At 37.0% G+C, this 24,618-nt stretch overlaps 1 long non-coding RNA gene across 1 annotated transcript in view; it reads right to left on the bottom strand.

The window, feature by feature from the left end:
• The window catches only part of LOC139592154 (uncharacterized), a 178,646-nt gene extending 154,754 nt beyond the window's left edge, over window positions 1-23,892 (bottom strand). Inside the window, exon 1 of the long non-coding RNA XR_011679919.1 lies at window positions 23,840-23,892. This is a non-coding gene — a long non-coding RNA (uncharacterized lncRNA). The remainder of the gene's footprint in view (window positions 1-23,839) is intronic.
• Between the last annotated feature and the right edge of the window lie 726 nt (window positions 23,893-24,618).

Below are 24,618 nucleotides of genomic sequence, written 5' to 3'. Positions count from 1 at the left end.
AGCAAATCTCTTTCTTCCACCTTTTTGCCCATTTGTCTTGCATCATTACAAAAACATTTCAGTTGGTTTTGAAACCCAGTAAAGGAACAGCTCTTAATTCTCCTTCACTGCATCTATCTCATCATGACACACAAGAACTACAGCTTTTTCCAGATCATCCCTCTACTCACCAGTATCTTTTGTCCTTTGTTATATGTTTATTTTGCTACCTCTGCTTGTTTAAGTATATTTACCAGCCATGCCTAGCTCACCCCCAGAAAGATACTGGCCCAGCTATTCCAGTGGAGTCCATCAGTCCCAAGGAACTCCTGTTCCATGAATGCTTCCTAATGGTCAGAACTCCTCAGACTTTCCTCACAGCATTTATCCTTGAGCCATCTGTCCATCTTTGCTGCCTTGCCATGCCTTTGCCTTCCTTTTCTGAGGACTGGAAAGGTTCCACTGCGTGTTATGCACATGGAAATATCATTGCCACCTGGCAGGAAGAAAACATCTTCCATGTTGTGGATACTGCACCATTTTAAAATGAAACCATGTTTACAATGAAGACTATAGGCTTCCTACATCTAAATCTTCATTCCTCCAGTGGCTACTGGGACAGATAAGTGGGGCCACTTTCCCAGCTGCTTTTTGCAATCCTATTAGACAGCAAGTCAGAGAAACAAAAATGAAGAAAGATGCTGGCAGCAACACTACCAGAGGAGGAAAGGGCAGATATCCTAGAACAAGAAGCAAATCTTCTTCAGTAATTATTTACAGGTAGCATGTATTAGGGGTTGGAAAAAGATACTACTTACAGCTACTGTGACCATGGGCAGCACAGTGCTGTTCTTTTACAGCAGATCTTATAAGTGGAAATATGGAAAAAAGTAATAAATATCCTCAGGTAAATCCCAGCCAAAGTCAAGTCAGTAAATACTTTTTCTTTTACTTGAATGTGGTTGAGATTTCACATCTGTTATTTAGGTGTACTGCCGTTACAACAGTAAAGGGAGAAACAGGGGGAGACAAAAAAGCCAGTGCTTGGAATACTTTCCTATCAGACTCAACAGCCTTGATTCAGGGGCCTAATAGTTTTCTGAGTTTAAGGACTTATACTTCACTGCACTGAAACTACTTTCACATTGGAAAATGCCCCAGCATTTTGTTGGCACAGCTTGTCTGATTGCAGATAATCTCAGCCTACAGCAACAAAAGTTGCTGCAGGCAGCTACAAGGAGAGAGCAGCTCTGCCCACATCCCACCCTCTCAGTACAGCTCAGCCCAACCTCAAGGGCTGGGTGATGATGGGAGCAGGGTGTTAAGGCTCAACAGCTCTGCTATCCTCAGCTAAGCTCAGCTCAGTATCCTGGGTGCTTGGCTTCTGCTCACCTTGGACACCAGGCAGAGTACAGGCATTTTAGACCAGAGATTGCTGCTCTAAACCAGTATGGCAGCTATTGAACTATGGAATTTCACACCTTCTTTATGTTTTCATACATAAATTATACCAATTTAGACTTCTTAGACACTACTATTCTGGACATATTTAAACCTTTAAAATATTTTCCACTGTTTTTACAAGGACAAAAATTAATACTTCATTTTGGCAATGGGTGGTTCACCCACCTAGCAGCACCATGCAGATGACAGGTTTCTATTTAGCTGAAAATTTGTTTCTGAAAATGGGGTGCACATAAACACAGCCTGGTCATTTTCTTACCCTTTTCCTGTTCCTCTCTATTTCACTACTCAATAGACAGTAACCATTTAACATGAAGTCTGCATTGCCCTTAAGAGCCACACAGCACAACCCAGGTGGTGCAAGGACCACATTTGTGATACGGCTCCATCACAGCACTAAAGCAATCAGAGCAACCTGACAACAGAGAGTCATCACTGAGAAGCTGGACAAGGGTTTAAGAGCACAGAGCTATTCTCTGGCTTAATAAATGAACTGCAGTTTAATGAGCTGCACAGCCACACTTGGTTTCAGTACTAGGAGATGTGGACAGTGTTTGGATCTATGACATTATGTCAGTTTTACTGCATAAATGAATGAGAACCTAAAGAGGTTTGTACTTTTATAAGTTCTTGAAGAGTATATAGGAAGAAAATATGAGCTACCCCAAACAGGAAAAAAATAAAAGATTTTGCTCTAGCTAGTATTTCAAAAGGCAAGCAGTTTTCTTTGTATTTACTTCTATCCCTGCAGCTATAATGAACTATTTAGGTAATGTCTGTAGAGTACAGGATTTGTGCTTTTATATTATTTATTTACCTATTTTGTCACAGGCTACTTACAAGGGTAAGTGTGCTGAATCAACACAGGTGTAAATCACTGCACTTTTCCTTTAATCAGTGGAACTAGGCAAATGGACATGCATCACAAAGCTGACTCAATATATATAGTGCAGAACAGTTTTTTACCGAGTTATTAATAATGGACTTCTTTGTTACTATATCTCAAAAAACAGGGTTGGCAAGTTGTACTTCTTCCCTCTCTCCCTTTTTTATTTTTACCCTCTCATTTCTCTTTAATACTATTAAAAACCTTAAGCATCCAATGCATCTAACCAATCCCTACTTTAACTCACAGTACACACTGTTTGAGAAGGACTCCCCAGGTAAACCCCTCACTGTAAAATGTGCTGCAACACAGAGCTCTTCAATCTACCTCTGAATGACCTGGTAGTGCCACTTGGCAGAGCACTTCACTACAGAGAAGCGTCAGGTTGGTTTCTAAAAGCAGTGAAATTACATCAGTGTTGCCTTCTGCCAAGACTAACTGGGTCAGCAAAGCACCCCTGAAGGCAGCCATGTGGTTTGTAGCTCTAGAGGTCGTTGTGTCAGAGCTAGGTCATGCCTCTGCACAGTACTCACCCTCCCACCTTAAGGTCTAGATCCTCAGCTGATTATTCTGTGCACAGTTGAACATTAAGTCCCACTCACAAGTTAACTCCATTTACAAAAAACCTCTATTTTTTTATAGGATAATAAGAAGGTAGAGTAAGTTAAATGCTGTCAAACCCCACGATAGGAATATGATAACTTTAGCTGCACCAGAGAACAAAAAATTTAAGTCCACACTTCCCACAGGCAAAACTGCACTGCACAGGAAACAAACCAGGGGAAAGGGTAACAAAATTGTTTAAGTGGTTTGTTCCCAAGGCCTATAGTGATCTGTGAAAGGCAATTCTGGCTCCTATCAATACTTTCTTGGCACTAGGAAGCAAAAAGAGTAGACAGGAGACAGGGCATAAGTCCAAAGAGTCACTCTGTTCCAGGTAGTGTTGGCATGAAAACCCCTTGAAACTGAAACCGATTATTATTGTTTATAGCAGCTCTAAGAATAGAGAAGCCACAGACATACAAATCACAGCTGATAGTCTGGGCCCTTGAATTGTTCTGTGTTGTTTATAGAAATATATCAAAGACTACTTGTATAAGCTACACAGTTACACGAGTGTTTTAAAATTTAAACTGCAATAATACTGCTCTGTGTTACATTCTTTACTTGAATTAGTAATTGAAGGATCTGACCCTAGACCAGTGTGATATAAAATGCATAGAGCTCCAGGTATTGTCACTGAATGAGAGCACATTGTGTGACATTAGTTTATTAAATTGCCATAGCTGCCCTTTGCTCCCTTGCTGTAACACACATAGGGGGTCAATGGCCTGATTTTGGTCATTGCACATGAAATGAATTGTAACTATCTTGCTGATATTTCCAGGTATGCTGAGACATAATTCCTTATGAGTTTCTGGAGGTGGGAACCGCACTGTCACTACTGCTGCCTGAGGTCCAAAAAGACCGTGATTGTTGCATAGGTCCTGCAGAGTTTATCCTAAAATAAATCAGTTCCAGGATCCTTTGATATATGAACCGTAAGGTATCTGCCTGTCTGTGCACACCTTTCATAACAATGTGACACCCAAAATGATTAATGCAGGACTGCTAACAGATCCAGGATTGTTGGCCAATAATATCAGCAACATATTGTAAGTTTGCAGGAGGTTTTAGCTTTGAGAGGATGGAGCATGAATTTGGAGGCAGTCAGAAAGGGAATCCTGCCTTCATCCAGGTTAATAATCCTGATCTGAACTATCATGGCTTAGATTTTTCCCTAATGTGAGGGTGGGATCCATTATATTGCTGCTCATCAAAACAAACACACTCTCAACAGAAACATTCCCCCAAACCCTACACTCACAAACCTGCAGATTTCAATTTAACATAGTCCACGTTTTAAGGATAGTTCAGGACAGCTGCCTAGTCATTTAACTGTAACAAGCAAGGGAAAGTACAAGTGAAAGGGCAGAAAAGCCAGGGTGCTTATTAATTCCACACTTTCAGTTTGATGACATTTTGTAAAGTGTAGAAAAAAGCTTTAATTCTAGTCATTCAGGACTCGGAGATCAGAAGCAGCTTTTGGCACCTGAAGAGCAAGTTCAGGTCATGTGCACTGTAAGACTCAGACAGAAAACCAGAAAGACAAAAAAAACCTTGCTCTAGTCAACATCTTTCCAAGCATTTTGAACTCAAATGGAGTAGCAGGGTTTTAGGCTACTGATATTAAGCCTATATAATATAGTCTCAGAGTTTATACATAGATACATAGGTATCTAGCTGTCTCACAATATTGTTTAGACTGAGAGGTTGAGTGCTTCAAACTAAAATGCAAATGAATTCAAATTCAGTTATTCTGCAGCTCATGCAGCATTAGATTAAAAATAGATTTAGAACAAGATTCCAAAGGCTACAAGAAAAAATGGTTTGTATGCTGCTGCTGCTGCTAAGACTAATACAGTCATAGTTTATTAGTGTAGGTGGTAATGCATAATGAAATGTCATTATTACACATAATATTGGTTTCTAATTTGAGGAATTGTGTCCATTTATCTGCAGTTTATTTATTTAAATTTATAACTTGGCAACTCAGAACAGGAAAGTGCTGAATTCGCTGTTACCTGGGAAGCCCGAAAAATAAAATACCTGTTCCTTATAAAGACAACCTGTATACTTCCCAAGTCTTTTCCTAGATTTATGATTCAGTTCTTCAAGGGAGTCAATGAAAAGCCCTTTGGTAACATTCTCAGCATGCCTCATCCTAGATCTTTTCTCTCTCTATTAAGGCTTTTATCTGTAAAAGGGCATTTTATTTCAGTGCCACTCTTAGGGCTGACTGTTGTTTTGGTGCTCAAAGGAATCTTCATGAAAAATTTGTCAGGCTTTCTATCAGTTATGAAGGTCACCAAGATGATGTTCAGCATCTCAGGCCATGCCTTTATCAGGCAACTAAGGATGCATTAACATCAGCTAAGATAGTACTTCTAAAAACCATTTAAAAAAAAAATGCCCACTGGCACTTCATTTATTCTGCTCCCTACCAGAATCCAGAGACACTCAAGTTCTTTGCTGAAATAGCTCAAGACTTGTATCCTTTAAACAAAAAAAATCTCAGTCATTCCCCATAGAAAGCACTGCTGATCTCAGCTGCAAGGCTTCCTCAGCCTGCTCAGCAGGGAAGCATGAAGATGTCAGGTAAACATAATCATGCTGTTTGTGGAAAGTGTGAGATGAGAAAGAGGGAGGGTAATGAAGCATAGACAGAGCAATTCAGTTTCCCAGCCTATTTAGGTAGATTGTCTTTCTCTAATTGTTTTTCTCCCTGGAGGTACAAACACAGCAAATTTCAATACCATAAAGTTAAGCTTTATTATTGCAGCTTTCATTTCTTTCACAAAGAAATATGTACTGTATTATGGCAGCACCCTAGTAGCATACTATAGTTAAGGATGTCAGCAGTTGTGCTACAAACCTCTATTTTTCCATGAGAAGTAAAAATTAGTGTTAGGCTAAAATAATACATGTAAGGTGGGTGACTGTTCATAGAAAAGAAAAAAAAATCCTAAGCACATTCTCTGGTAATTGCAGATGATAATCTTTCAAAAAGCCCCAAGCAAATAATTCCCCCCCCCCCCAAAAAAAAAATACTGTGACACAATATCTCCTATGTTTCAAAAGGTTAGATAGATACAAGTGAAATGTATCATTTTGCAAATGTTTAAATTCTGCCCCCAGTGACTTCAGTCATTATCTTCAGGATGAAAGGAATTTTATCTCAGTGTGGCAAAAGACTTAAATTTTAATGGGTTTTGTCCAGTAGAAGCCAATGCAACAAAGCACATATTTATCTCATTAACACTTAAATACATGAACAGTTAATTTGAAACCATCAGGATAAGATTGTTCACCATCTTGTAGGGCAAGCTCTTAAAAAAACAAAATGAAGACATGCTCTAAAATTTATGCAGACATTCAACATAATATTTCTGTGCCCAGTTTTATATTGAAAATTGGCATCTTTAGGAACCACAGAGGTTATAGAAGTCATTAGACAGACAACAAATACTTGAAGATTATTCTAAAAAGTAATGGCAGTAGGCCTGTGTTTACATTTAGAGACTGAGCATGCACTAAGATCTAAAGATAGAGCTACAGAAATGCAAGATACCAGTAAAGTAATCAGCTTCAGAGAAACAGAGAAAGCGAACCCCAAAGACACATGTAGTGAGTGACAGGAAAGCAATGATGAATTAGGAAAATCTAACTCTTATACTGTCTACCTCTGACTAGATCTTAAGAGAGCTTTCCAAGCAATTTGATAGCATTACCCAGATTTCACAGAGAGGGAAAAGAATGTGCATGGAGATTAAGAGATTTAGCCAAGGTCACCTGTTGGGTCCATGACAGGAGGAAGGAGCAGAGGCTACAAAGTGCAGAAACCTGCCCTGGGGTGGTTACTACAGCAGAGGCATTCAGAGCAACTTGCTGTCCCTCAGCATGAATTTGCCTCAGCTGTGTGCTCCCCTCACATGTGCCCAGACTGTCACAGCCCCAGTGGGAACAGTACTTTTGGACACCTGAGTTAGAGGCAGGGCGTGCACATCTGCCTGCAGACATAGGGCAGAAGTGAAGGGGAGGGAAACCAGGAGAACACAATTTGACAGACAGGTTCCCAGGGTGACAAATGTGGAAAAAAAATCCATAAAAGATCAAAGCACAGGTCTTGGGGCAACAAAATGAAAGCTGAAGGACAAAAGATACCGTGAATTGCTGAAGACATGACTAAAGGCTGTGCTGGTGTGCAGAGGCACACAACAGCAGGGGGTGTGAAGGCACAGGATTTCATAGTATCTGGAGAAATGCAGAAGAAAATAGCAGTAGGGAACCTGGAGGGTCAGACCAAATGCTAATAGACACCACTATTTAGAGGACTGTGCTAGAGGATGTAGAAACCTGGGCTCCTGCATGTGCAGCAGATGGAGTCCCCTGGGTGAGCTGACCCCTAGATCTCATGGAAAGAGTAACAAGACTTTCATTAGCAGCAGGTCTTTAATGGTCTACGTATTTGGATTGCATAATGATGGATCAGAGAATAATTTTGACTATTCTATCCATAGCCATTAGCCTAGGAGAGAAAAGTACTATTTACTTTCTAAAAAAATACTCCAGCAGAAAGGTTTGAGAAACAGAAATAAAGGCTACAGTAGAAGTACACAGAAAGGAGAGAAGATGAAATTATATCACTTTCTTGGAGACTCTGTCACAAGGATTACACTGTTGCTCAATTCTGAGGTCCCCACTAGAGCAAAGTGTCAAAGACTAAACAGGTTAATGTAGAGAGCCTGGCATTTTACCCCACTGGTTGAGGATATGAGGCATTGCCTTAGCATATCACACACAACATTTTGCCGTTGTTGCATTGCTCTTGCAAATTCACCATGCGACGTTTTAACACAATGACCTTTCAGCTCTTTTAGGTGTAAAGCACCTGAAAGCATAAGCACAATTCACAAACCAATTGTAAAAATAAAAAATATCCAACTGCCCTTTTTTTTGGGCCAAGTTTTCTCATTAATCATCCCATGACCTGTGAACTACAGCAAAGTAGTTTTTTAATAGAATAATTGCATTCAACAAAAGTGTTTTCAGGCTGCCAACAACAGAGTCAAGATTTCTGCTGGTCATGATTTTTTATTTTAACTTTTGCCTTTCACATTCCCTTTCTCTTCTAGAATCTCATTTGCAATCATGAACAAACAAGTATTTTAGAACACACTTCAAAGCACTCACATTGGCAAAAATGCCAGGTTGAAAAGAAACCAAACCATTCAAACTGGAGGTTGGTGGACTGAAATTCCTCAGGATGACCTGCTGCAAATAGTATCATCCAAAACCATAAAATGATAAACTTCTGATTTATGTTTTATTTATTAAACAAGAAATATTGGACCCTTGCAGTAATGATAGTTGTTGGCATGCAGTTGGCATGCACATATATATGGGTAAATATATAATATATATTTGAGAAGAAAAGAATTGAGTTAAAGAGCTCCAACCAATCAAACCAATACTTTTAAAATAGTTGAGATAAAATCTCAACAAAATGTATTCCCCAGTGATGTCATGAGATACATACACTAGAGAATTAATGAGAACGTCATGCAATATTTTGAGACTATCATACTTGTGTATACACTAACATGGATTTCAAAAAAAGAATATACCTAGCTGACAAGACCAAAAAAACATCAGATTAAAGTGGCACTTTGCTTTGACTCCACTGAATCATAAATCCATGTCAATATAATGGCAAGCAATGAATAGTTTATGAAAATAACATGGCAGCACATAGAAACAAGATTCTCTTCTCTACCTGGCAGACAGTGCTTTTGTAATTAAGAAGAATAATTGCAACTTTTCTCTTAAGTGCATGGTCATTTGCAAATGTTAAAAGGCAACTCCTGTCAAGCTGCACAGCACCCATCACATGCATACTTTTGGCAGTGAGGATTTAGACTCATGATTAAGAATGTACAGTTCACTACACTTGAATCCAGCAGCAATAAGTATTGATTTTGAACTGATGTGATTTCTTTCTGTATTAAAAAAAAACCACCCCAAACTATGGCTTTTGTAGCATATGTTTTATGGCTATGTTTGCTTGTAAGCATTCATTTTCCATTTCTATTGACATATACTTCCCCTCACACTGGCTGGAAGTTTTAAATATGTATGGATGGATGTCTTCTTCTACATTTTAGTGATTGTTTCACTCCAAATTACAGTACTGCTTGTGCTGAGAAGTCAGTTTCACATCATACCGGAAACAACTTTCCTAAACAAAAATTTAAAGTCGGAACAGGTAGAAACTCCACAGGGATCCTATTTCTTGTGGAGCTGTTTTCAAGTTATTCCTACTATTTAATTATTGAAGGGGAGGGCTTGCATTTGCACAGATTTTTGTCTACCAGCAGCTTTGTTCCTCTGATAAGACAACAGAAAGTTCCCTTCCTACTTCTATACTTGCTGCTATTAGAAAACACAGACTCCATAAAAAGCCAAGGGTAAGATAGCTCGATTTATAATTCTAGAGATGTCAGGAAGGGTCACCTTCAATAATTCAGGACTTTTCATCCTAAAGCCATATATTTTAAAAAAGCTGATTTATTATATTTTCAGGATTTTAAACAAAACACAAAAATGGGACAAACTTTTCTCTGCACCTTAATTTAAGAGACAAAAACATTTGCTACCTACTTAATATTCACTGAACTTCTTGGAAGAAAAGTACAGTTTCACAAAGGATGCAATATAGAGTATTGCAGACAGATTAATTAAAACACTGCAAAGCTGAAAATCAGGAAATATTTAGAAAACTCAGAAGCAAGAAAAAATAATAGCAGCTAATCTGACCTCTTATGCAGTATTAATTACTGTGTAGTGTAACTGTAATTGCTGAGGTGCTTACACAATTACTTCTCCAGGAAATTACTGAAGGAGGTTTTGATGGAAAATAAAGAATTAATGTATTAAATGCTTTTAAAAATACATCATTAATTAATAGATACAACAGTAGTGCTATAAAAGCTATATGCTATATCTGAATGCCAGTACACAAAGGCTGAGATGTAGCCTAGGACTTATATTTCATTTCAAATATGAACAATAAACATTTTAAAAATTAATGTAGTGAAACTGGGTTTATAGTAATTTATCCTGCAGAGAAGTTCATATTACCATGAACACAGTAGGTAGTGCAAAGGAGAAAAAAAGCAGCTTTTTCTCCCCCAAGAGTGGTTCAGAAATGGCACATTCTGTCAGCACCATCATTTAGTATATGGCAGGCCAACTGCATGTTACTTCATATTTTATTCCTACAACTTGGAATTGCTGTTTTGCTTCTTGTACTGTGCCATGCTGTCTAATTGATGCCCATTAGGAAAAGTCAACCTGTGGACACTGAGAATTTGTTAGAAAGCTATCAACATTGACAGCAAACAGTGTTCAAAGAAATAATTCATGTTTAGTTACTAAAACACATAAATAAATTCCTGTTTTGCCTTAAAGAACAACTTGTTTTCACATATGATATAGCATGAAATAGAAACAGGTATTGTGACTGCAGTTTAGCCCACTAAGCATTTGCAGAAATCATAAAAGAATATAAATCAGGCTGGAACACTTAAAAATTCTGTATAGGAGCGAAACATTTCCAGAAGAGCAAAAGTTGTTATATTTATAGCACTGGACAGTGATTATTGACTCAGTAGGGTTTAAGATGTCAAAATGAGCAGTGATTTCACTGAAGACCAGAGTGTATTGTGAAAGACATGAGACACTTCAGCATCCACCTCTGGATACTATAGCTGAGTATCTAAAAATCACTAACTGATATTTTGAAATTTGAAGCCAAGCTATTTAAATTTACACCACCTGCCCTAGAAGCAGGGCACTTTTCCTTGTTGCAGCATTGATCAGATCGTGGTTCATAATTAACTCTATTTTCATATCCTTATCCTCTCTCTGAACAGCAGTAGCTTTCAAAGTATTTTAAAAAGTGACAAGCAGAGTAAGTGATTCTACCTAACATATTTAGAAGAATGACAAGGCACATTTCTGAGTTGCCAGGTGAGATACTAGGTTTCCTTTGTAAAGGATCCAACCTTTTCCTGTTATCTATTTTCAAAAGTACATGCAGTTTGCTCATTATATGAAAATGTCTTTCAAATAGTGCTGAGTGGGTAAAAATCTCCTCCATAAAATGACTTTATTAATAATTTTCCATTAGTTTTAATCTTTAAAACCCTCAGGTCAAATTTTATTTATTCACATCCCGTAAACCTTTGTAAAAATGTTCCCAGAGGTTTCTAGACAAAAAATACACATGGACCAAAAATCAGACAGCCTCAGAAAAGTGGCACCACGTGAAATTTTATATGAAGCTTAGATCATTTTTCCATCACAGTTTTAGGGCTGCTCTACAATTGCCCATCAGACAATAGACAGAGTATAGGGGGGGTCTTACAACAAGGTCAGTGCCAAAATAAAGCAATATCATGTTAGCAGTGTTTCTTATTTCACATGTGGGCTGTATTTCAAAAGGAGAGTGGTAATCTATATCTGCAATACAGATAAAAATCAGCAATATACTCCCTTTACTTTTTCTTTTCTCCTATGGTGCGCTGCACATGCATAGCCAACAGAAGAGACAGTTAGGATTTCATATAAACCAAATAAACAATATAACAACCAAATAAAACAATATAATGATTTTGTGGTTTCAAAGAAAAAAAAGCCAACATGAAATTCAATAACTTTAAGGTTTGGCTAACCAAGGTATGAAAAACTCCATTTCATCAGTTACATAGGTAGAACAGTTCAGTAATAATCAAGCCCTGTGTTGTGGGTGCTACCTGAACCTGATAGTCACCATGAACTAGGATCTCAATAGATCCAAGTCCTTTCAGACCAAAGAGCTTTGCAAAATTGTGGTAAAAAGTGTTTGTGTGGTAAATGTGTCTGGTTTGATTGTTCTGTTTATTCACCCAACAGAATATTTTTCCCTGAGAACGACACACTGAGAACATTATTCTTTTAGATCAAGGCTTTTCATGACAACTCATTTAAAAAGTCTTGGTTTTGAGGATAGTCTTGTGCATTTTGCTGTTTTGTAGCAGCAACTGCAGCACAGCAAGAAAATGCACAGACTGAATTGTCCCAACCATCTCAAGTGGTTGACTTGCAGAGTTGCATTTGCAAGCCTACAGTTCTCCACGTCAAACAGAACAATCTGTTAGAAACAGGCTTTTCCCTACTGGTGCAGTTTATTGCACAATCCTATATAAAGGCAACAAGCAGTTCTTCTGAAGTTACATTCATGTCTAGCAAATCTGGAGTTTGGACTACAGACTTTAGAAGATTATGACTTCTTCTGCAACTGCAAGAGTACCTACAGCATAATGAATACATTTGAGGTTGGTCTCCCTTCCCTTTCAGAGGATTTAATTGCTACCACTCTCTTCTCTAAGCACAAAGATTCATGAACATACCAGTATCTCACTCAACAGTCCTATTGTTTCCAGTACCGCACTTCCTTTTTCCTTTCTCTTTGCAGCTGAATAGATGGAAAGTGAATATCCATTTATGTTTTAAAGGGATTCAAAATTACAAAGCAATCTTACAGTCTCTGAAGAAAGAATTGAGAGCCAATAATGGTGGACCATAAGCCTCATAACTGCTGTTCTTGTTTTCCAGTGGAAAATGTGGTAAAAGTTATAATTGTTTAACTTGTTGTACATTTAAAATTTGTAGATGCTGTGAATAAGCCTAGTACTGCATTGCAAAATAGACAGCTATCAAGCTATCAGCCTTTTGATTTCTGCTTCTTGCATCTTTGTTTCAAACTCTGCAAAAAACCGAGACTCTTCTGTGTCATAGCAAGAAAGAATAGCTCAAAGTCAACCAAAGAGAATTGTAGTCCATGACTTCTATTTGCACTGAGTACAAATAACTTTATCCACTTTTTGCAGTGAAACTATGATTTAGCTTTGCTGAACATGATACAAATTGCTGTTTGTCCATATATTCACTTTTGTACTTACTTGATTGTCTTGTAAAGCACTTTAGCACTCCATGGGTAGGAAAATATATCATACAAGACTGAAATTAAATTGTCTGTTGTGCTGAAGATGAAAGATTCTCTTAAATGTTTATCCTACTACAGACTTAGAGCTGTGTAGAGATAAGGGAGTGTTTTATAATTACTGAGCTTGAATTCTACTTTCAGTTTTATATGTTTAATAATATATCAAAATGTTTAGATCCATGGGGTGCCTTATAAAGACAGAAATAAAACACAGATTTCATTAGGCAGTGTTTTCTTCTTTACAGGATCTTACTACTACCAAATACTGAAACATGCCTGAAGAGTTCAAATGGCACTTTGTCAGAGAAATCTGAAACTGTGTCCATCCTGCCTCAAGCTCTGCTTTTGAAAATCCTTAATTGCCTCTACAAACATTATTGGAGATTCAGAAGTTTAGAATAAGTAATGTAATTTCAGCTGCCTACAGAATTTGAGGAAAGCTATTAAAATATACCCGAGTATCATCTTTTTTTCTTTCCATTAGTGGTGACATGCTTTTGAAGTCAGTGGCTCTTGCAAATGACCTTTTTGTGTCAGCAGCAGGAAAATAATGTACTTTGTTTACCTTAATGGACAGTAGTAGGAATACCAATTAGAACTTCAGCAACCTCCTTTGCAGTTATTGCTGTCTACTAATTTAAGGGCATGGAGGGCATATAAAACTTTGTTCAGACTTGCACAGTCATGTTTTTAATTCCCAGTCTTTCTTTGTTTCTCTCCTCTATCACCAAAAAAAGATGGAGAATGCACCTGTGGAGGAAGGCTCACAGCCTGCTCTCTCGGCTCTGATGACACACCAACAGGTAAGTGAATTAACTACAGGAATTTAACTATATGAGCTATGAATCCAAGAGCAGAAGGACCTTATCTCTCTGAATTTAGGTTTACAGGATGGCTTAAAACATTCACTCTTCTTAACATGCCTGGAGCATGCAGACTAATTAAGTGGCAAAGAGAAAAGACACGAATGGAGAATACATTATAAGAAAATTACAAGTTAGTTCCTATCTACAGAAAAAAAACCAGCTACTAGCTAAGTAGCTAATGCATTCATACAACTGGCCTATTCCAGCTGATGCTGGGCAATATGGATCTACATTTTCCATGGGCTTTGCTCATCACCAAGAGTCCCTACAAATCACTGAATAGATTTGACTCATGCAGAACTGCCACACTAAGTTCCTTACTGGCTTCAGTTTTCCCCACATATATTCAGGATACAAAACTGTCCACCCAAAACCTTTAATTGTCTCTAGGATTCAACCACATTTGAGGTCCATTCTAACAGTTATTCTTCTGTCAGAAATTTGAATGGTCATGCCCTTGAACAGTTCTCACTGGGATGAAAAGAAAATGTCCTGACAAAACCCCAACATGGACAAATAAACAAAACAAAAACAAAAGGGAATGCTTCACTGGAGTCAGAATACTGAAGATAAATATGGATAGCTGCAGGACAGTCATTAATTCAAACAATGAGAAGGGGAGAGATGCAATATTTGTCCGATTCTGTGAAACACTTCTAAAACTCAGTGAGCATTCAAAATAACAAGTAATGCACTAGAGAAATGCATAACCATGGTGGGGTTCAGAGGCAATAAAAATCCTGGATAAGAGATACTACTGAACAACCTCATGTTTTGATTTTGCTATCAGAAAAAAAAGAGGAACACAACAAGAACTGAATAACATTTTCAGAGGTTATGACGTTATCAGCCATGCAACTCTGATTCTGAGTGAAGGTTAGTTCAGAAAACATGGGTATTGACTGAGCTAAGAAAAAGAGAGGCTATAACTGACACAAGAAATAAGTATAAGACTTCTGCAGAAAACCACACCAAAAGCTTCAACATACCAAAAGCCAACAAAACAACAAATAAAGACATAAACAAAAAAATCCACAACAACAACAAACCAAACAACCAAAATCAAAAATATAAGCAGCAAAGACAATACTCTCCAAAGGCAAGAGTAAAATGCCATAAATAACGTCTTTTACAAGCATTGAGTTTGCTGGTAGAAAGGTGCAAGTCACAAGGGAGCTATTATAAATATATTTTTCTCAAATCAGAGGTGTTAGAAAAAGCATCCTGGGATGATATGGCCAAATGAATAAGGAGAGTATCTCCAAGCAAAGATGGAGAGCCAACTTCCTAAGCTCTTTTTCGAGAAATATTTCCTTAAGTAGCTTTGAACCATTAACATTCATAATACATCTATAAAAAATAAGTTTCAGGCAGATGAAAAGAGAATTTCTGACGAGCCCAGTTCTGATAGCAGTACCAGCTCCAAGTGAGGCAGACCTGAGATGGCATTTATTGACCCAAGGAATGAAAATATTATCTGTTTCACTTCCATAATAACTAGGGCAGCAAGAACAAGATTTTTGGTTGATGAGGCAAATCACAGGTAGTACGAATGTGATCATAAAATAGCCTATTGAAAAAAGCTACTAAAACTAATAAGGCATGTCCTTTTTCTTTTAACTTGTGGACAGTACACCAAAGAAACCTGGACAATATTTTGTGAAGAGTTTCAAATCAAAAATTGTTCAAGAACAAACATTCAGATATTTTATGGTAGAGAAGTATAGTACAACCAACTCAGAAGCATTTCTATTTAGTGGCCAAAAGTGCTACTCCTTATTTATTATTCTCAGAGGAAAATAATGCAGTATGGGTTTGTCCCTGTTCTAAAAGCTGTTCTGCTTTGTGGAAGACTTCAGCTAAAACTTCAACCTTATCCAGCAATTCTATAATTTCCTTTATAAAAAACAACTTGTCATCAAGACTTCCATAGGTTTGTAAACACTTCTGTTGCTCTGAAATCTTATGCATACAAAAGTTAGGGAATTTTTTCACAAGAAAATTTCAGTGACCTAGAAAATTGGGCAGTGTGCAGATGACAGGGAGACCTTTATAAAAACCAAACCAAGACATTTTACCAATATACCAACAATGCTTTAAATGGAGCACGACTGAGATTAGTGGAAGATAATTTACCTTAATAAAGAAGGGAGAAAAATCATTACCATCAAGACTGAAGAGTACTATATAATGTGTTACATCTAACATCTATGAAAGTAAAAGTTCCTAATTTTTCAGTGGAGTGCCTTGCACAGCTAAGCCATGACTTCCTTCACTGTAGTGGAAAAAAACATCAATTTTGAGAATACACCAATTTTTCACATACACAGAGCAGCACAGGAGAGTTTCATTTAGCTGTGTGCCTTCAAATTCGTGTGAACTACATTCAACTGATGGGATAATATATGTCAGCCAACTAAAAATCCAGACACTCTGAGCCAATCTATCCCTCATTAAAGCTGACTGGCTGTCAGCTGGCTGGCAAAACCCTGAAAATCCATGCCCCAGTTTACCTACCTATAAATTGGGTTTTAATAGCACTGTTCTTCTGCACTGAAACCTTGTGAAGCAGCGTGTGGAATGTGGAAAAAAATAAATGATAGATCATTACATAAGACTAAGTGCTACTATTCTGAATTTGTACAATGATAATAACTTGCATTTATAGACTAGTAAAATCATGAGATCATAGGAATAAATCTAAATTAACACATGTCAGAGGGTCACAAGACTAGATAGGTGACATTCTGGCTTAATCTTCTAAAAAGCATTTTGCATAGCAAAATCTGTTTTGGAAGGGTTATATAAAAAATATAATGTATTTCATTTCAGATTATAGAAATTCCTAGTAGAAACAACTTTTCCTGAGAAATAGTAATAATTTCAAATATCAATTATTCATATTTTTCAATATATCTCAAAAAATTCAATAAACTTTGAAATATAGAACTAAGCACTCAACAAGTCTATGAAAGTGGAGATGTTACATTATTTAAATTATGGAAGGAATTGGTTGAGCTATCTGCTTTTAACTTACTACCAGTTCTTCAGAAGAACATAAATTCAAAGATCTTTTCTCATTCATTACTGTTGGAATGCTTTCCATCAAACCCTGTGTTGACGTGGTGGGCCACAGATGTTAAAGGGGATTAAACAGAAAACTGGGTACTCTGAATGAGATTTTTGGGTTGTTCTGAGACACAGGAAAGAGTGACACAGGCTGTCACTGCCCTCTGCTCTTCCCAGTTCAACACATTTAAGAGACTTGCACATACAAATATTTTATTTATGACCAAGTCCATCATGGGATATACTGCACTGGCAAAGCCATATGTTTGGTCATGATCGTATTGATGATAGTATCTGCTTTTCTTTTTGCCTTTTCTTTCCCCTCCAAAAAAAAAAATCAGTAAACAACTAGTAATATTTTCCACAATGGAGGAAACAGTAGTTTTTCAGATCTACAGGATATAGACAAACTCCTACATTAAACCCTTTGATGAAATGGTATTTCCATTATGAAGTTTATTTCCATTTTGGCAAGAAGTCTTGCTCTGACTTGAGCCTAGAAGCCTAGCTGGCTTTTTGTGTATATTAGAGAGATTTATTGGGCTAGGGAGAGTAGATTTAGTTAGAGTCCTTCCCATATCAAAGAAGTTATAGCATAGTATAACAATGCAATACAGGTATTTTTTCTTTTCTTTTGAATAGGATAAAAGATACCTAGAAGGAAGAGGGAATAATGCAAGCTGAAAAAAATGCATTGTGCAGTACAGAAAAAATGAAGGCAATACCTCACAAGAGCAGATAAGAGAGGAAAAAAGACAATTCCAAGGCAAATACAAACACCCCACATAAAAGGATTATAAAAGCAAAAAAGTACAAGAAACCAAACAGTGAAAACAACCACACTGTACCGGAAAAGTCTTTGAAGAAAAGAAAGCTGGTGTGGATTACAGTTAAAAATTAATCTTAACAGTTTTTTTCTGCTTTGAAATGAGTGGGTTTGTATCTACAGAAATACAAAATGACAAAAGAAATGCATAAGAAACAAAAATAAATTAATTGTGTATTGGTTTGAAAAAAAATGTTTTCAGCAAATGAATGGCTTGTCTGAACAGCAGTCTGTAGGCAAGTGGTTAAATAATTCTTGCCAAATTCTCTAGGGGGCCTTGGGGTGGGTAATCTGAATAACTTTTGCTATTATTTCCGATAATTTGCCAGAAAAACACAGAATACTTCAAACTAAAACTGAAATATGCTGATTGGATCATTATCCTGCATAAAAACCATCAGGGAGAGAACTGTCAAGAGTTTCTTATTTTTATTTCTTCTCCAAGTCAATTCTGGAGAAAAGATAAAATGAAAAGTTTGTAAATCTCCATTAATGCACTTTTGATCACCGATACAAAAAATAATTTTGTTTTACCAAGTAAATCAAGGTGATCCAAAAAAAAAAAAAAAAAAAGAAAAAAAAAGAAAAAACCAAAACACAAGCCAAAAGTCCTGACTATAGTTGCCAAAAAAGTTATTTCTCTAGGAGGGGCCCACATTCAACTAATATTTACAGTTAATAAAACTGCGTTTTATAATAACTGTGTATTGCAGTTCATATTAAGCAAATAATACCAGATTTAAAAGATTTACATGGTAAAATTACACCAAAATGTTTGCTGAAAAACATTCTGGACAAACCCCTGATACAGTTACAAATGGCTACACTGGATGTCTTCTGCCATGCCAAAGGCCCCCAGTAGTCCAGATATACAATATACAACACATGGTCATTAAGTTTCACAAATATTTTTACCAAGGAATTCCACCACTTCAACAGATATGTTCAGAGATAAGAAAATCAACTTTTACATATGTTTAGGCAAAATTGCATTGTAGTATATTTGCTTAAAGAAGATACAATTAAAAAAAATTGTATTTCACTGCTCAAAATTACAAATATATAAATCTGCCAGAAGTGCACTGAACATTGCCAGAAACAATAAACAAGAACATGTATGTATTACTCTTTTGTTAAGGCTTTAAAAAACACACATCATTATCTACAGCAAGTTGTCTTAAAGGGTTCCCTGTTACCATTCTCATTTTTTTGACTCAATTCTCTCCTCCAGATGCTTGGTTTCATAGCTGTTTCTACCCTTCTCAAACATGCTATGCTTAAAAAAATAAAACATATATATATATATTTGCATTTCAAGTGGTGTCCAACACACCATTCCTACAGCCCTGATATCACCAGAGCCAGAGGCTGCAAGGATAACTGAAGGCAGAATGTACTTGTGGCAAGTAACTAACAGAGAGCAGGTGTCCATAGGTGTTGGGAAGGATCAAAATTTGACAAGGAAGTCTCACAGATATGTATGCTTAGCAGAAAGATTTTTGAATATAGAATCTGAAGAAAGAATAGAGATGGAAGCAAGTTTTGATATAGAAGAATTGCTGAGCCAGCCTTACTGGCTAACCAGGGTGGCACAGGGTGTGTTAGTTAGAAGTGGGTTTTTATGACTTAGAGCAAAGGATAAACCCACATCAAACAAGATGATGCTTTTACCAAGCAGATAGATAGCACAGGCAAACAAGCCCATAGATGTTGCAAGTAGAAAAAAGGTCTCAGAATTTTCCACTGCAAGAAAACTGAAAAACAACTTCTAGCTTAAACTGTAATGTACTAACTTTTACTGATTGGAGAACAGTAACATGAATATGGTAATTATAGTAGTTATGATAGGCTATAGATAATAGTTAAGGCTTAGATTGGTTCTACTGTATTAATATGCTCAGCAAAGAAAAGTACATAATGCATTTGTAACCTAAACTAAGGGTCTCCAGCTGACAGCTGTAGGCACAGGCTCTGTTGCCCACGACCCTGGACTGCAGTAACCTCTTGGATGGAATAAACTGCATTTTGGAGAGCCACCTCAAGTCCCACATCTCTCATTTCGGCTCTTACACACAGGCACGCCTCAAGAAGTGGGAAACCCCAGAGAAACAATCAGACTAGAGATCCCTGTGAGTCTGAACCAATAGGAGCCTGCTGAAATGCTTTCAAAGGTACAAACTCTTCATTCTTTAAAAATACAGCTGAAATTAAAGGTTTGCAGTAACAGCCAGCAATGATCAACATTGAAGGGGAAGACACTCAGTACCTAAAGTACCAATTCTACAAAAGTAAACTCAGATTTCTGGTCTACAGAAAAGCTCACAAAAAAAATTATGAGGGCAAATATGGGATGCACACGCTCATGGAAAAACAGCAATCAGTGGGAGAAATTCCTGATCCATATATTGACCCCTTTTGACTATTTCGATCATGAAGTCCCAAAATGGAGATGCACTGTACTGAAATTTTGTGCATGCATGCAACAGATTTGTAACAATTAAAAGCAAAAACACCTCAGTACAACAACAATAATGAAAAAAAGGAAGGGAAGAGATCAATATCCTCACCAAAAAAAGCTCAATCATTTAAGGATTCAGAGAGTAAACGAAGATTTATTCATCATAAAATGTCAGTGCATTAGATGGAACTCACCTCACCAATTCCTTTGTTAAAGGAGCTGAAAACTGTCACCTATGACCAATGCTTCCAGAACTTGGCAGGAGGGTAGAGGGGAAGAGAGGAAAAGCATAAGCACACATTTAATCCCCATCTCCTGCTAGAGAGAGAGAGTTATAAATTCAGGCCATCACAGAGATGCAGTGGGAAACATTAGAGTTTTAAAAAGATGCTAAAGGTCAATCCATTCAAGAAATTTATGGAAAATTTGATAATACTGAGCTACCCCAACCAATCCCTCACATTCAGGTCAAATTTCAATTATTGAGAGACCTTTATGTCAAGAAAAAATAATTCCCAGCATTGGTAGCATATGACCTGTCAACATAAATCACAAAAACTGGATATATATGCATCCATGTGTAGTTCTCAAGTCTGCAGTTAGAAATCTCTCCAAGTATCATACTCTACTTCCAGAGCTTAAGAAATGTCCTTGATTCTCTTGCTTGACTGCATTAGCTTTACTTTCTCTCTGAACATCTGACAAAAGGTTGTACAATTTTGTTACTCTGCAAAATCTCTCACATCCCTCTAGTAGAATTACAAGCACTTTTCTTCAGGTCCACAAGTAAAGTACTTTTCAAACCAGAGACATTTAGCCCCCACTTATAATATAATATGCAAAAAGCTTAACAACAAAACTTTCTTGCTTTCCCTTCCCACTTGTCTCCAGGTCCTGCACAGTTTTACTTCATGGAGGAACAGAAGATGGAAATTATGCAGAGGTTTGGTATGTATAACATTTAAAAAACACATAATAAAATAAAGCTTCTAAAAGTATTATAGATACAAGCTTTTTTTCTGATTTATGTTTATTTTTTAATGTCCTTTAACTGAAAGCATTAGAAATACACCCCAAGAAATACAAATTGTCAGCACATGACAATACCTCAATTATTACACCTGGTTAAAGAATACATGCTGCACATTGCAGAGATTTTAGAGAGAGGCAGACACACTTTCTGCATAAAGGAAAGCATCCTGGGAATTTCTTTATATGCCAAAAAAGCCTGCTTTAAGTCCCATCCCCTCTCTCTTAAAGGGCTTTTTAGTGCTGTCTTCTCAGTAATGTCACCTGGTGATTAGAACAGTGCAGCAGCAGCCAGGGAGAGCAAGAGCTATGGCCTAAATAAGTGACCTTTTGGGAAAGTGTTTGACAAGAGCCATAGTGCTACTTAAGGGAAATGCTGGTGGTGTTGTTAGAAAAAACGTGCAAAGAGCTTCTAGCACAAATGTCAATTTAGAAAGTCACATCTGTCACATTTGTGTCCATTTTCACTCCATTTACAGTTATATTTAACTATGAGCATCAAAGAAAGGAAATACATTCATCACAAATTTTCCAGCAGAGAGAGGCTGCATTAGAGAAAAAAAGCTCACTCCCACCAGAATAGTAATTATAACAAAAGAAATACTGAGGACATTACCTATGAAAATCTGAACATCTTTGATGCGTAGCAAACAGCACTTGAGCTTCACAACACACTGCTTCTCAGCAATGTGTGGCATTTTTGCCTAACACCCATAAAAACTCCCAAAGTGATGCCCTTAAACATGTCATACTATAAGGTTTCTCTTTAAAACTATTAGCTGAAATAGTAGATGCAAAAAATCCAGAGAAATTTTTCAGAGTTGGACAATCCAAACTTCAACACGAAATAACAGACAGCAGAAACATACACAATTACTGCAGACATTGCTTAGCAGCCCTTACAGGCCAAGGTGCAAAATTAACACTTAACATTGACTGCTTGGGACAGCCCAAAGCTAAAATTCAGTGCATTTGGCTGCACTGAAAAACAACAAAAAGATACTGAACATCACCAGTAAGTCAGGCTTGAACACCATAGCACAGAAACAGATCCTTAAACGTGTAAAAATGAAGATGCAGCAAACTTTCTGATGTGCCAAGAAACACAAACATCAGTGTTTGTCAAGGATAGCTTATCTTTGATGGGATTTTCCTACTTCATTAAATAGTCTTAGTTATGTATGTTTTATCAAAACAAGCAAATTCCTACAAACAAATCTGGCCCCGAGGAGCAGTGCTGGAGGTGTCAGTCCTGTTCAGCAGTGAGTGTTACAGTCTGCAGGAGAGCAGAGCTCCAGGCTAGCTCCTGTTTGCCTGCATTTTCTCAGACTGAAGGCTTCTGAAGTTTATCCTCAAAATCCTAGTTGATAGCCAAAGGTGAACGCCAATGTCTGAAATATTATGTTTCCTTACCATAATAAGAAATAATGTTCTTCATTTTTATTTGTCAAATATATCTAATTGGGAAACACAGGATAACCCTGGTGGTGTTGGTTAAAATTCTGGTCTTTTGGCTATGAGCTCTGTATTTTTGATCTGGATACTGGTTATTCTTTTATTACTACTCTGTGACAAAGTACGGTACATGCATTAAAAATTCTTTATCCAGGTGAACAAGAATAAAATTCTATTTCAGCTTGACATGGATAGAGAACTGCAGAGAAACTGGTTTTTCCACTGGAATGATCTGCTGTAGGAGTCGGCCACATGCTTTAAATGTGACTGACATGTTTCTGAATTTAATGTGTCATCTGCTGAGTTCAGGATCTGCTGTCTATCTCTCAATGTGTAAAAAATGAATTGCTTCAAAATGATTTATTGCCAGCAAAATAGAATGTGAAAACAACAATAGAAACAGTGTTGTAAAGGTATCCTGCATTTAATAGCACTGTTTGATGAGTAAATTATTTCAGAAATATAATCAAACATTCTTATTGTGAAACTCTAAGGCTTGATAAAGCAATTGCACATTCTGGTATCTGCTTCCTGACTTAAAGAGCTAATGCCAGTTAAGAACATGGAGGAATGCAGCACTAAACCCCAGGTTTCCACTGCTGTTTATAAATCTGTGTAGAAAATACAGGGTTGTATTTTCAGTACCAATCTGCAGAATTAATCTCTCTGCTTTTATCTTTTGTCCTTTTTTTCCCCTCTCCTGTGAAGTATCTACAGAGATATCTAAATAAAGGAATTTAGTTTTTATTTTTCTACAAATGCGTGGCTTGCCTTATAAACCTCATCTGTGTACAAGCTAGCAAAAGCTTCATATATATATAACTATTTCAAAATATCAGGGGCAGTCCCTCAAAAAGAACAGCTTACTCTTCAAAAATGTTAAAAATTCAATACATCAGTAATAATGCTTAATACTTTTACCTTAGAAAGATTAACATAAATGTTAAAAGTCAATGATGACTGGAGGTAAAAGCTCCAATTATTTGAGAAGTTAAAGCATAAATATAACTGAACATGAGGACTATTATGTTTATAAGCAGCTTAAAATGAAATACATCACGTGGCATATTGAATCACACTCAGTTTCCAAAAGCACCAATTCAGTAATGTTCCATAAAGAATATTTTACATCCTTTAAAAGCAGAGTGTAAACACCTACCTCGTTTTTCAGAATGCATTCATGCCATCCACACCATTGTTATTCACCAGAGCCATTCCTAGGGCACAAACAGAAGACACTCAAATAAAACTACTTGTCATGTATGTCACCAAAAATACCCTCAGTAAGAAAAACAAAGGCTACACATTATTAGGTGTCCTTGGCTGTTAACATAATTCAGTTTGGTTTTCTTTTAATCTGGAGTAAAGTAACTCTTTGCTGATTAGTGCTTAAAGGAGTCAAGCTTATAGCCAGCGTTGCTACTGGACCTTCCATCTTCCCCTTCAGGTGTCTTCTTCTGTCCAATATTTGGAATTAAAAAATCTAAGATGAGTGAAACATGGTTGCACCTATTAAAAAACCTATGAGATTGACCCAAGCAAGCAAAGAGAAAGGAGAATAAAAGGTTTCTTGCTTGGGTTTTTGTTTCTTGCTTGGGTTTTTTTCCTCTTCTAATAATTATCAGTGCTTACTTTCCACTTTCTTCTACTAATTACTAGTGATGGGGAACACAAGCAGTTCCTGTGTTTAAGGCTCATTTTGCCTGAAATGGTTTGTTGCTGTTTGGTTTTACAAGGAGCTGAAGTAGTGAATACAAATGGCAGTGGTAGCTTGCCAAGTCATTGCAGGTTATTTTAAATATTGACAACATCCAGCTTCTTGACAGGACTTAAATTTATCCATTGCCTTTCAAAATATATTTTTCCCTGTTTTGTGAACATTATCATTCTACCTGCAGAAGAAATCTGACATTTTAATGACTATTAGTGACAGAAAGA

Source organism: Agelaius tricolor, unplaced genomic scaffold, assembly GCF_023055355.1.
Source record: "Agelaius tricolor isolate 1412-34295 unplaced genomic scaffold, bAgeTri1.0.p SCAF_8, whole genome shotgun sequence".
NCBI lineage: Eukaryota > Metazoa > Chordata > Aves > Passeriformes > Icteridae > Agelaius > Agelaius tricolor.
Note: the sequence above shows the minus strand (reverse complement) of the source record. Positions and strands in the feature narration are given on the sequence as shown.